General features: G+C 33.7%; 1 protein-coding gene across 1 annotated transcript in view; it reads right to left on the bottom strand.

Moving 5' to 3' along the window:
• Window positions 1-12,281, bottom strand: part of HTR2C (5-hydroxytryptamine receptor 2C) — a 258,368-nt gene that overhangs the window by 77,901 nt on the left and 168,186 nt on the right. The window lies entirely within an intron of this gene.

The raw sequence follows: 12,281 nt of genomic DNA, 5'->3' as shown, positions 1-12,281 counted from the left end.
GAATAGGTCCTTTATTTCTTTGGTTAAGTTTATTTCCAGGTGTCTTATTTTTTTGCCACAATGGTGAATGGGATTGTTTTCTTTGTTTCTCTTTCTGTGAGTTCATCATTGGTGTATAAGAAAGCCATTGATTTCTTGAGATTAATTTTGTGTCCTGCTACTTTGTCACATTCATTTATTAAGTCTAGTAAATTTTTGATGGAGGCTTTGGTGTTTTCTATGTATAGTATCATGTCATCTGCGAATAATGACAGTTTCACTTCCTCCTTTCCATTTTGAATCCCTTTTATTTTTTCTTCCTGTCTGATTGCTGTGGCTAAGACTTCCAGTACCATGTTAAATAAGAATGGCAAAAATGGGCATCCTTGTTTTGTTTCTGTTTTTATGGGAAATGCTTTTATTTTTGCCCATTGAGTATCATGTTGGCTGTAGGTCTTTCATATATGGCCTTTATTATGTCAAGATATGATCCCTCTATTCCCACATTGCTGAGCATTTTTATCAGAAATGGATGCTGGATTTTGTCGAAGGGTGTTTCGGCATCTTTTGATATGATCATGTGGTTTTCATTCTACATTTTGTTTATGTGGTGTATAACATTTATTGATTTGCAAATAATGTACCAGCCTTGCATCCCTAGATGAATCCAACTTGGTCATGGTGAATATTTTTTTTGATATTTTGTTGGATTTAATTTGCTAGTATTTTGTTCAGGATATTGGCATCTATATTTATCAGGAATATTGGCCTGTAGTATTTTTTCTTTGTAATGTCTTTTTCTGGTTTTGGAATTAGAATTATGCTGGTCTCATAAAACGAGTTTGGAAGTCTTTCTTCTTCTTGAATTTTTTAAAATAGTTTGAGGAGAATGGGTGTTAGTTTTTTTTCTGGATTTGGTAAAACTCCCCTGTGAAGCCATCTGGGCCTGGGCTTTTGTTTGCTGGGAGAGTCTTGATTACATCTTCAATTTCCTTAGTTGTTATTGGTCTGTTTTAGTTTTCTACGTATTCCTGGGCCAGTTTTGGGAGACTATGTATTTTTAGAAATTTGTACATTTCTCTTAGATTGTCAAATTTGTTGCCATATAATTGTTCATAGTAGTTGTTAGCGATATTTTGTATTTCTGTGGTGTCAGTTGTTACTTCTCCTCTTTCATTTCTGATTTTGTGTATTTGGGTTCTCTCTTTGTTTCTTGGTGAGTCTCGCTAAGGTCCATCCATCTTGTTTATCTTTTCGAAAAACCAGCTCTTTGTTTCATTGATCCTTTGAATTTTTTTTCTTTTGACTCTATGTCATTTATTTCTGCTCTGATCTTTACTATTTTCTTCCTTCTACTTGCTCTGGGGTTTTCTTTCTGTTTGGTTTTCAGTTCTTTAAGTTGTTATGTTAGATAGTCTATTAGAGATTTTTCTTTTTTTTTGAGGTAGGCCTTTAGTGCTATGAATTTCCTTCTCTGAACTGCTTTCACTGCATCGCATAGATTTTGTGTTGTTATCTCTTCATTTTCATTGGTTTCCAGGAAGTTTTTAGTTTCCTCCTTGATCTCCTTGGTAATCCACTCATTGATCAATAACATGCTATTTAGCCTCCATGTGTTCAAATGTATTTGCATGTTCATATTGCAATTGATTTCTAATTTTATGCCATTGTGATTTGAAAAGATGCTTAATATGATTTCAATCATCTTAAACTTGTAGAGTGTTAGTTGGTTTCTAACATGTGGTCTATCTTTGAGAATGTCCCATGTGCACTTGAGAAGAATGTGAATTCTGTAGTTTGTGGTGTAATTCTCTGTAGATATCTATTAAATCCATTTGGTCTAGTGTTTCATTTAGAGTCTGTGTTTTCTTGTTAATTTTTTGTCTAGAGGATCTATCCAGTGCTGTCAGAGGGGTTTTTAAGTCTAGTGCTATGATTGTTTTGTATCAGTTTCTCCTTTGAAGTCCTCCAGAAGATTTTTAATATATTTTGGTGCTGCTATATTGGGTGCACATATGTGTATCAAGGCTATATCTTCCTGTTGGATAGATCCTTTGAATATTTTGTAGTGGTCTTCTTTGTTTCTAGTTATTGCCTTTATTTAGAAATCTATTTTATCAAATACAAGTATTGTGACCCCAGGTTTTTTTTCTTTTCCATTTGCTGGGAAGATTTTTTTTTTCCATTCCTTCACTTTCAACCTATGTGAGTCTTTTGTTGTGAGGTGGGTCTCTTGTCAACAATGTATGTATGAGTCATTCTTCCTTATTCAATCAGCTACTCTGTGACTTTTTATTGGACCATTCAAACTGTTTACATTTAAGGCGATTATTAATATATACTTATTGATCGCCATTTTTGTTTAGTGTGGTTATAATTTTTTTCCTATTTCTCCTGCTAATTACAGCAGCCCTTTTAACATTTCTTGCAGTGTTGGTTTGGTGCTTATGTATTCCCTTAGCCTTTTTTTTTTTTTTTGTCTGAGAAGCTCTTTATTTGACCTTCTATTTTGAATGATAGCCTTGCTGGGTCGAGTTGTCTTGGATTCAAATCCTTGTTTTTCATGTCCTTGATCACCTCATGCCATTCCCTTCTGGCCTGTAGTGTTTCTGTTGAGAAGTCAGCTGAGAGCCTTATGGGGAGTCCTTTGTAGGTAACCTGTTGCTTATCTCTTGTTGCTTTTAAGATTCTCTCTTTGTCTTTACTTTTTGGCATTTTGATTACTGTGTGTCTTGGTGTGGGCTTCTTTGGGTTCTTCTTACATGGGGCTCTCTGTTCTTCTTGAACTTGAATGCTTTCTTCCTTCACCAAATTAGAAAAGTTTTCTGTCACCATTTCTTCAAATATGTTCTCTAACCCTTGCTCATTTTCTTCTTCTTTGGGGACTCCTATTATCCGAGTATTATTATGTTTTCAGTTGTCCCACAGTTCTCTTAAGCTGTCTTCCTGTTTTTTTTATTGTTTTTATTTTTGGTTTTTCTGATTGGTTGAATTTTTCTACCTTGTCTTCTAATTCACTGATCCGGTCTTCTGTTTTCACCAATCTGTTGTTTAAACCTTCCAATGTGTCCTTAATTTCTGCTATGTAATTCTTCATTTCTTCTTGGTGGTTTTTAATTTCCAACTGGTTTATTTTCAACATTTCTATGTCTTTACTCATGGTGCTCATGTCCTTACACATGCTGTCGAGCTTCCTCAAGATCATGGCTCTGAATTCTAGTTCTGTTAACTTGCTTAACTTCACCTCATTTATCTCATCTTAGGTAGAGGTCTCTTGTTCTTTCATTTGGTTTTTGTTTCCGTGTTTTACCATTTTGGCTGTCACAGTGGGCTTTGACGGCTGACAAATTTTCCCTGTGGGTGTTGGTATTCTGCTGTTTGTGGCTCTCTCTTCTGGTGTTGAATGAATGAAAGAGGACCCACTTTAAACACCATTGTCAAGTCTTTCTTTCCTGGTTAGAATTGCTAGCCCAGGAATGGTACAGTTATCATGTAGCTTTTTGCCTGGAGGCTATCAGTAGATATAACTTGAAGAGCCTTGGCTTCTTAGTTGAATCTAAAACTCCCTCAGGTGTTCGGCATAAGGGGATTTTTCAGCAGTAGGGTCGATGCTGGTTGTTAATGGGCCTCAATTTTTATTTCAATGGCCACCGGGTGGGGTTGAATCTCCGAGGGAGAGGCAGTGGCCTCTCCCCAGAGTCCTTGGAAGGAATAAGATGACCACTGTCCTGCATGGCCACAACTCAGCAATAGCTCTGAGCACCCTCCAAATCCCAAGTGTTCCCACACAGTTCCAGTCCTGTCCACCCTCCCTCTCCTGGATCCCAAGATGAGTGTCTGTGGCTATTTTAGCATCTGTCCTGGCTCTATGCTGTGGAGCCGCTTGGGAGTTTAACCCCAGGGTGCTGCTCATACCTAAGTCCTCTGCTGTTTGTGGGCTCCCAGCCCCCCTCTTTTGCCTCTGCAAGCCTACCAGGTTTGATTGGTGTCCCTGGTTATATGGTCCTCCTAGCTGCCTTTCTGTTGCTTTTCCCACATGATTTGTCTTTATTTTTGTTGTAATTCCACTTTGGCCCTGGGAGATAGTGTCTGTAGCTTCCATTCACTCCACTGCCATTTTTCAGTGATATGATTTTTGATTTAATATTCCTACTAAACCTAAGAAACTACCACTTGCTGAGTTTTCATGTAGTCACAAAGAATAAAGTTCACTATTATCTAAAAACATTATTAACACTTTTTTGTGTGTGCAGATATGTATCTTTTTTGCAAAATTTAATCAAAGCAAATCATTGCAACAGATTGGATGCAAAAGCATTGATGAGAATCTAGCTGTCTTCTGTTAAGCCAGATGATAAAGAGATTTTTCTATCTGTCCTTATAGTTCTGTTTATTTTTTATTTAGTATTGTTGAGGCCATATTATTATATACATATTCATTATGCTGTCTTCCATATGAAATAAATATTTAATCATTTTAAAAACACCTTAAAAATAATTATTTTTGCTGAAAGTCTATTCTCACAGATTATTAATATAGTTAGAAAAATTTTCTGCAGATTACTGTTTGTGTAGAGCACCATTTTATCCCTTCCCTCTTGATTTACATATGCTTCATATAAAGACATAGCTGGGTTATTTTTCAAATTTTGCCTGGTAGCCTTAGAATATTTAGTCCCATTACAATGAATATAATTTTAGATATATAGTTGATTTTTGCACAATGAGAGTTTGAACTACATAGGTCCACTTATACATGTATTTTTTTTTGAGTAAATATATTGAAAAATATTTTGGAAATTTGCAATAATTTTAAATATCTTGCAGATGAACTACTTAACCTAGAAATATCAAAAACATTTAATAAAAAGTTAAATATGCCATAAATGAAAAAAAATATATGTAAGTAGTAATCTATTTTAACATTTACTATAATAAAATACACACAAATCTACCACAGAAAGTTAAATTTCATCAAAACTTATGCATATTTGGACTGTATATGCCACCATTCACAGTTGAGAGAATTGTAAACAAACTTAAAGGTACAGTACTAAATCATAATTGCATAAAATTAACTGTAGTACATACTATACAACTGTAATAATTTTGTAGCCACCTCTTGTAGTACTATGCAGTGAGCTCAAGTGTTGCAAGTATCTGCTTAAAATGCCATGTGACTCCAATTGTCTCTGTGTGAGCAGTTTGCCTCCCTAGTAAACAGTGTATCACAGTAAAAAGTGTTCTCTCTCAGTTCTCACATATTTTTTTTATAATTTATTTATTTTTTTATTAATTAATTTTTGTTACAGATGTTTCTCCTTTTCCCCCACTGATTCCCACTCCCCCCCTCCCTGCCCTGTCCCCAGTTTGTTGTCCATGTCTACTGTTCATGCATACATGCATATAAGTTTTGTGGTTTATCTCTCCCTCCCCCACCCCCTCTTCTGGGGATTGTCAGTCTGTACCCCACTTCCACATCTCTGGGACTACCCCATTCCTCAGACTGTTATGTTCATTATATTCATATTTTTATTATGTTTCATGCAATACTGTAAACTTTAAATAACACAGTGAAACCCGTATGAAGTGCCACTAGTGATGCTTGAAGTGCTCCCAAGAAGCAGAGAGAAGTCATGACATTACAAGAAATAGTTGATTTGCTTAATATGCACCATAGATTGAGGGCTGCAATTGCCATTTACCTGCCATTTCAAAATAAATGAATTCACCATAAGGACCATCATAAAAAATGAAGAGGGATTTTATAAAGCCATTGCTGCAGCTACACCTACACCACCAGGTACGAAACATTGCACTTTGTGCAAAATACCTCTTTATCTCGTTTTCAAAATGCAGCTTGTATGTGGATGCAGGATTGCAGTGAAAAAGGCATACCTATAGATTTTAATATTAGAGAAAAGCAAAGTTATTATATGACAAATTAAAGAAAAAGGAAGGTGAAGGATATAAAACTGGATAATTTAATGCCAGCAAAAGATGGTTTGATAATTTTAGAAAGAAGTTTAGTTTGAAAAATATCAAGGTAAAAGGAGAGGCAGCTTCTGCCAACCAAGGCAGCAAAGTCCAGATGTCATTAAGAAAACCATTGAAGAGAAAGAATATCTGCTTGAACAGCTTTTTAATGCAGATAAAACTGCCCTATTCTGAAAAAAAAAAAAAGTCACAAAGAACATTTATTGCTAAGGAAGAGAAGCAAGCACCAGGATTTAAGGCAGGAAGGGATAGGCTAACCACTGTTTTGTGCAAATGCAATCAGGTTTATGATCAGGACTGCCCTTATCTATAAAGTTTCTAACCTGCAAGCCTTGAAGGGAAAAGAGAAATATCAGCTGCTAGTCTTTTGGTTAAACAACAAGAATGACTGGATAACAAAAACCCTTTTTATGGACTGGTTCCATTGATGTGTAGTCCCTGAAGTTGGGAAGTACCTTACCATAATGGGACTGCCTTTTACAGTTCTTTTTATATTGGACCCTGGCCACCCAGAATCCCACAAGTTGAGCACCAAAAGCATCAAAGTTGTCTACTTGCCCCCAAACACATTTCTTATTTTTCTTATTCAGCCACTAGATCAAGGGGTTATAAAGATTGTTAAGGCTCATTGTACATGGTTCTCTATGGAAAAAAAAATGTCAGCACTATGGGAGAGATCTTGATAGGACATGAAAATCTAGAAGGATTACACCACTGCAGAAAAAGGCATAAAATCCATCAAGCCAGAAATAAATTTCTGCTTAAGAAAACTGTGTCCAAATGTTGTACACGACTTCACAGAATTTATGATAGAGCCAAACAATGAAATCATGGAAGAGATTGAGGATATGGCAAAAAAGGTAGGAGTGGGTTGAAGGGTTTCAAGATAAGGATTTTGGTAAAATTTAAGAGCTAGTAGACACTACACCAAAGGATTTAACAGTTGACGACTTGATGAAGATGGGTACTTCAGAACCAGTGCCAGAAAATGAGGAAGAAGACATAGAAAAAAACAGTGCCAGAAAACAAATTATTAGATAATATGGCAAAAGAGTTTTGATCACTCAAGACTGCTTTTGACTTCTTTAATTACATGGCTCCTTCTAGGATATGGGCACTAAAGCAAAAGCAAATGGTGGAAGAAAGATTGATACAGTATAGAAATATTTTTAGAGAAATGAAAGAGCAAAATATTCTGACAGAAATTATGCATTTCCATAAAGTTACACTGAGTGTGCCTGCCTCTTTTTCTTCCCCTTCCACCTATTCCTTTCTTCTCTTTCGCCTCTGCCACCACTGAGACAAAAAGATCAACCCCTTCTCTTTCTTCTCCTCCTCAGTCTGCTCAATGTGAAGGAAACAAGGATGAAGGCCTTCATGATCTACTTCCACTTAACAAATAGTAAATAATCACCATGCTGTACAGTTAATAAATGTATCTATTGTTTATGTGTGTGAGTGTCTTCAGGTGAAAAATCTAATAACTGTACTGTAAGAGCTGTATGAGGCATTTTCATGTCATCATCACCACTGCCTAAGTGTTCATCATGTAAAACATTGCATGCAAGACTTGTAGGGAAGTGAGTGATAGTTAATAAAAAACTTTTAATATGTTAGTTTTCTTTCTGTTTTCAAATAATTACATTACCATACAGTAGAATTCTCTTATAACTGAAGAAATAGCATCTTAGCCTGCCATCACAGGTAAGTGGTTTTTAAAAACTAACAATATTTCTAGTACTGTATTATAAATATGACCATAATACTGTGTGCCATAAAAGGTTTATAACAATTTATTCATTAGTGTTTAAGCTAGGCTACCATGAAGAAATTGTATCAATTATACTAGGTTGTCATAAAGAAATAATATTGCTGCCCTGGCCGGTTTGGCTCAGCGGTTGGAGCGTCGGCCTGCGGTACAGAGAGACCCAGGTTCGGTTCCCGCTAAGGGCATGTACCTCGGTTGCAGTTTGTCCCAGGCCCTGGTTGGTCGTGCAGGTGGCAGCCACTCGATGTGTCCCTTCACGTCGATGTTTCTCTCTCTCTCTCTCTCTCCCTCCCGCTCTATCTGAACAAAAAATGGAAAAATGTCCTCGGGTGAGGGTAAAAAAAAAAAAAGGAAATAATATTGCTGCTTCTTTGTAATCAATGCATGAATCATAATACCTATAAAATAAATATGAATTTTTCACACTTTTAATTTTTAATGTTTAAGTATTAGTAATACATATAACATCTACAATGTTTAGTGTCATATAAGAAAATTCATCTTGTAAAAAGATGAAGCAAATTTATTGTATCAATAAATACACATTACTACGAATGCTTTTTTTCTTCCTTATTATTTTTTTAATAACATTTATTTTCTCTAGCTTGATTTATCATAAGAATAGAGTACATAATACAAATCACATACACCATATGCACTAATCAACTCTTTATGTTACTGGAAAAGTAAACATTAAGCTGTTACATACGTTTTGAGGGAGTCAAAATTTATGCATGGATTTTTAGTTGTGGGTGGAGTTGGTGCTGTTTACCCACATGTTGTTCAAGCATCAAATGTATTTGGTTTTATTTCTGCAATCTTAGTATTTTTTTTATATTTTGCCTCTTGATCTGTTATTGCCTGCTTTTGGATTTGTTTTATTAGACTATAATATTCCTCACTAAATTTGGAAGTTAAACATTCCTTTTTTATTCTTTTCCTTGAATGTACAAAAAATTATGTAATCTATTCATCAAAGCTTAATATCAAATATCATTTTTATCTTTCTCCTGGACAATAAAAAAGCTTACTTTCAACCGTCTTTAGTTATATGCTATTGTTTTGTGCATTTTAGTTCCATAAATATTCTGAGCTCCAGAATACATTGTTATTATTGATTTATACAGTCGATATTTATTTATATTTAACTATACACTTACTATTTTCATTGTTTTTAATTGCTGCCCACATCTCCAACCTTTCTATATGTGATTATTTCCTTTGTTTGATAAAGACCTGTTAGTGTTTCCTTAGGTGAGTTTGTTTTTGTCATGTTCTCTTAGATTTGCTTGTCTAATAATGTCTTTATTTCACTTTGAATATTGAGGTATAAATTTGCTTACTGTATAATTCTAAGTTAGCATTCACTTTTTTTATCAGCACATTAACTCTGTAATTTCAACCTCTTCTAGCTTTCTCTATTGTTGAGAAGTCATTTATCCATCTTATTGTTGGTCTATTCACGTTGATCTCTATTTTTTTTCTTTAAGGTTGATACTATTTTTTCTTTTTTTCTGCATTGTGACTGTGATGAGTGTAAATGTGGATTGCTTTTTATTCATTCTGCTTGAGACCTGCTGAGCTCTTTAAATGTGAGAATTAGTGTCTTTCATCAGTTCTAAAAGCCATTATTTCTTCAAATACTGTTTTTCTCCCATTCTTTTCTCACATTTTAGAACTCTTTTTATTTTATATTATATGTTTATTATCTTCTTATTCTCTCTTCTCTCTTTTATGTACTTCCAATTTTTCTTTCTTCATCCATCACAGTTTCTTCTAACCAACCTCCAGTAATGCTCTCTTTAGACATGTCTAATCTGCCTTTGATTTCTTAGGTTTTCATGTTACGCTTAACCTCCAGATTTTCTAGTTGTTTCTCAAATGCTAAATGTCATTATTTATAGTTTGCAGTTTTTTGCTGAAATATATAAGCTCACCTTGTAATTTCTGTGTGCACATTACAAATAGTTATTTAAAGTCTACTTCAGGTATTCCAATTATCTTGAGTGCCTCTGGGTTCATTTTTATTATATTTTATTGTGTTATATCTGGTTCATATTGTCTCATCTCTTGATGTGTTTATTATTGTATTCTAGCTACTGAAATTTTAAAAAAAATATTGAAAGAAATAATTTGAAGCGTAGGATGATTTTTTTTACCTATACCAAAAAACTTTAAAACATGAAGAACATGAAATAACCTTAATCCAAATATTATGACAAACATGGTTTAATCCTGGTCCATCTTTATTTCTAGTGTATAGATGTATGGGATCCAAAAAAATAAGTTCAAGTTGGTTGACCCTTGCCAGCCTCTATATTTCTAATATGGTTTTTCTCTGTTTATGAGATTGTAAAACAAGCTTCTTGACCTGTCAGTCACAGCTTCAGGTTTACAAATGCATCACTGGCAAAATAACCCAAAAGTTATAATCATTTTTCCTGGATTTCTATCTTTTTCTGGATCCCTCACTATCTTATTAGCTTCACAATGTTTATAGTATTTTCCATATTGTAGTTGTTTTTCACCCAGGAGTCATTATTAGAAGCTGATGCCCCTAATATTATATTTTTTCTAGGTGATACAATGTGTTTTTAAAATTATTATTACTTTTTAGAAATTTAAATCATTTAAAATTTTTTTTCAATTCTATTTGCCATACATTATTATATTCATTTCAGGTGTATACCCCAGTGATTAGACATTACATAATTTACTAAGTGATCATCCTGATAAATCGTGCACCCATCTCATACATTACATAGTTATCAGAATATTATTGACTATATTCCTTATGCTGCACTTTACATCCCTATGACTACTCTGTAACTACCAATTTGTACTTTTTAATCCATTTACCTTTTTTACTTATGCCCCCAAATCCCTCCCATCTGGCAACTGTGAAAATGTTCTTTGTATCTATGAGTCTCTTTCTGTTCTGCTTGTTCATTTATTTTGTTTCCTAGATTCAATTGTTGATAGATACATATTTATTGCCTTTTTATTGTTCATATTTTTTTTCTTTTAAAAAAGACCCTTTAACATTTCATATAATGCTAGTGGTGATGAACTTCTTTAACTTTTTCTTGTCTAGGAAATTCTTTATCTGGCCTTAGATTCTAAATGATAGCTTTGCCAGGTAGAGTAATCTTGGTTGTAGGTCCTTGCTTTACATCACTTTGAATATTTCTTGCCAATCCCTTCTGGCCTGCAAAGTTTCTGTTGAGAAGTCAGCTGACAGTCTTATGAGAGCTCCCTTGTATGTAACTAAATAAAGAGCCTCTGGGACAACTTCAAGCATACCAACATTCACATCATGAGGTACCATAGAAAGAGAAGAAAGAGAGCAAGATATTGAAAACCTATTTGAAAAAATAATGACAAAAAATTTTCCTAACCTGATGATGGAAATAGACATACAAGTCCAGGAAGCACAGGGAGTCCCAAACAAGATGAACTCAAAGAATCCCAAGACATCATAATTAAAATGCAAACGGTTCAGAGCAAAGAAATAATCTTAAAAGTAGCAAGAGAAAAATATTTAGTTACCTAATATTCCAATTCAATTTATCTGTGCATTTCCTTTGTAAGCACCATAAGAACTGTCATCTCTTTAGATGAGTTATTTGGGGTAGAGGAGGTACAATCTGTGAATCCTTAAATAAATATGTAGATCAAATTTTGTATATAGACTCACTTTTTTGTGGTATTTCATTGCTTTTTGTCCATAAGTGTGTATGTGAGTGTGTATTCACCTACAATAGAATAATCTTAAATGCTAAATAAATTTATTTTATGGTAAAATGAGTCAAAATCTTTAGATATCAGAGAAGATTGTATAGATGTCTTGATCTTGTAAACTTTACCAGAATCTTTTACAGAAACATAACTTTGAAAAAGGAAAATAAGAGTATTGTAAATGTGCTTATATTCCAATTGGTAAATTTTGTGTCTTGAATATTAGCATTTTTAAGGCATTTATGAATATCTCAAATATAAGCAATAACATGATAATTTCTGTCCTTTATCCTCTCCCAAATCTTTTTTTAAAATCAAGATATTTTTTCTTTTTCTATATAATCAAAATCCAAGAAGATATCTGAAAATGGAGGGCAAATAGTATATTTTAGGTTGATTAACAGCAAACACCTAGACATGTTAAATTCATGAAGGTTCCTATTGCACTATAAATATTTCCACTGAAGAAAATATTAAAATATAAGATTAATATTCTGGGATAGATTTATATTTTTAACATTTAAATGCTATATATATTTTTAAATTTAGATTTTGCCACATATCTTAGTCATCTTCAAATCGTTTTAAACATCTCAAAGGTTTTGTGTCTGTGCTGCAGAATTTATTAGCATACTGATGCATAAAATAATTTAGCAGAATAAATAAAAAAATTAATTTAGAAATTCATACACATTATATTTTTTTCTATTATTGTTAACCTAAATATCAGATAAATAGGTTAAGAATAATTATTAAACAGAACAATCCCGATTATACGCAAATGTTACCAGTCGACGAC

The sequence above is a fragment of the Molossus molossus genome, unplaced genomic scaffold (genome assembly GCF_014108415.1).
Source record: "Molossus molossus isolate mMolMol1 unplaced genomic scaffold, mMolMol1.p scaffold_m16_p_2, whole genome shotgun sequence".
NCBI lineage: Eukaryota > Metazoa > Chordata > Mammalia > Chiroptera > Molossidae > Molossus > Molossus molossus.
This window is presented reverse-complemented; position numbering and strand designations above follow the sequence as displayed.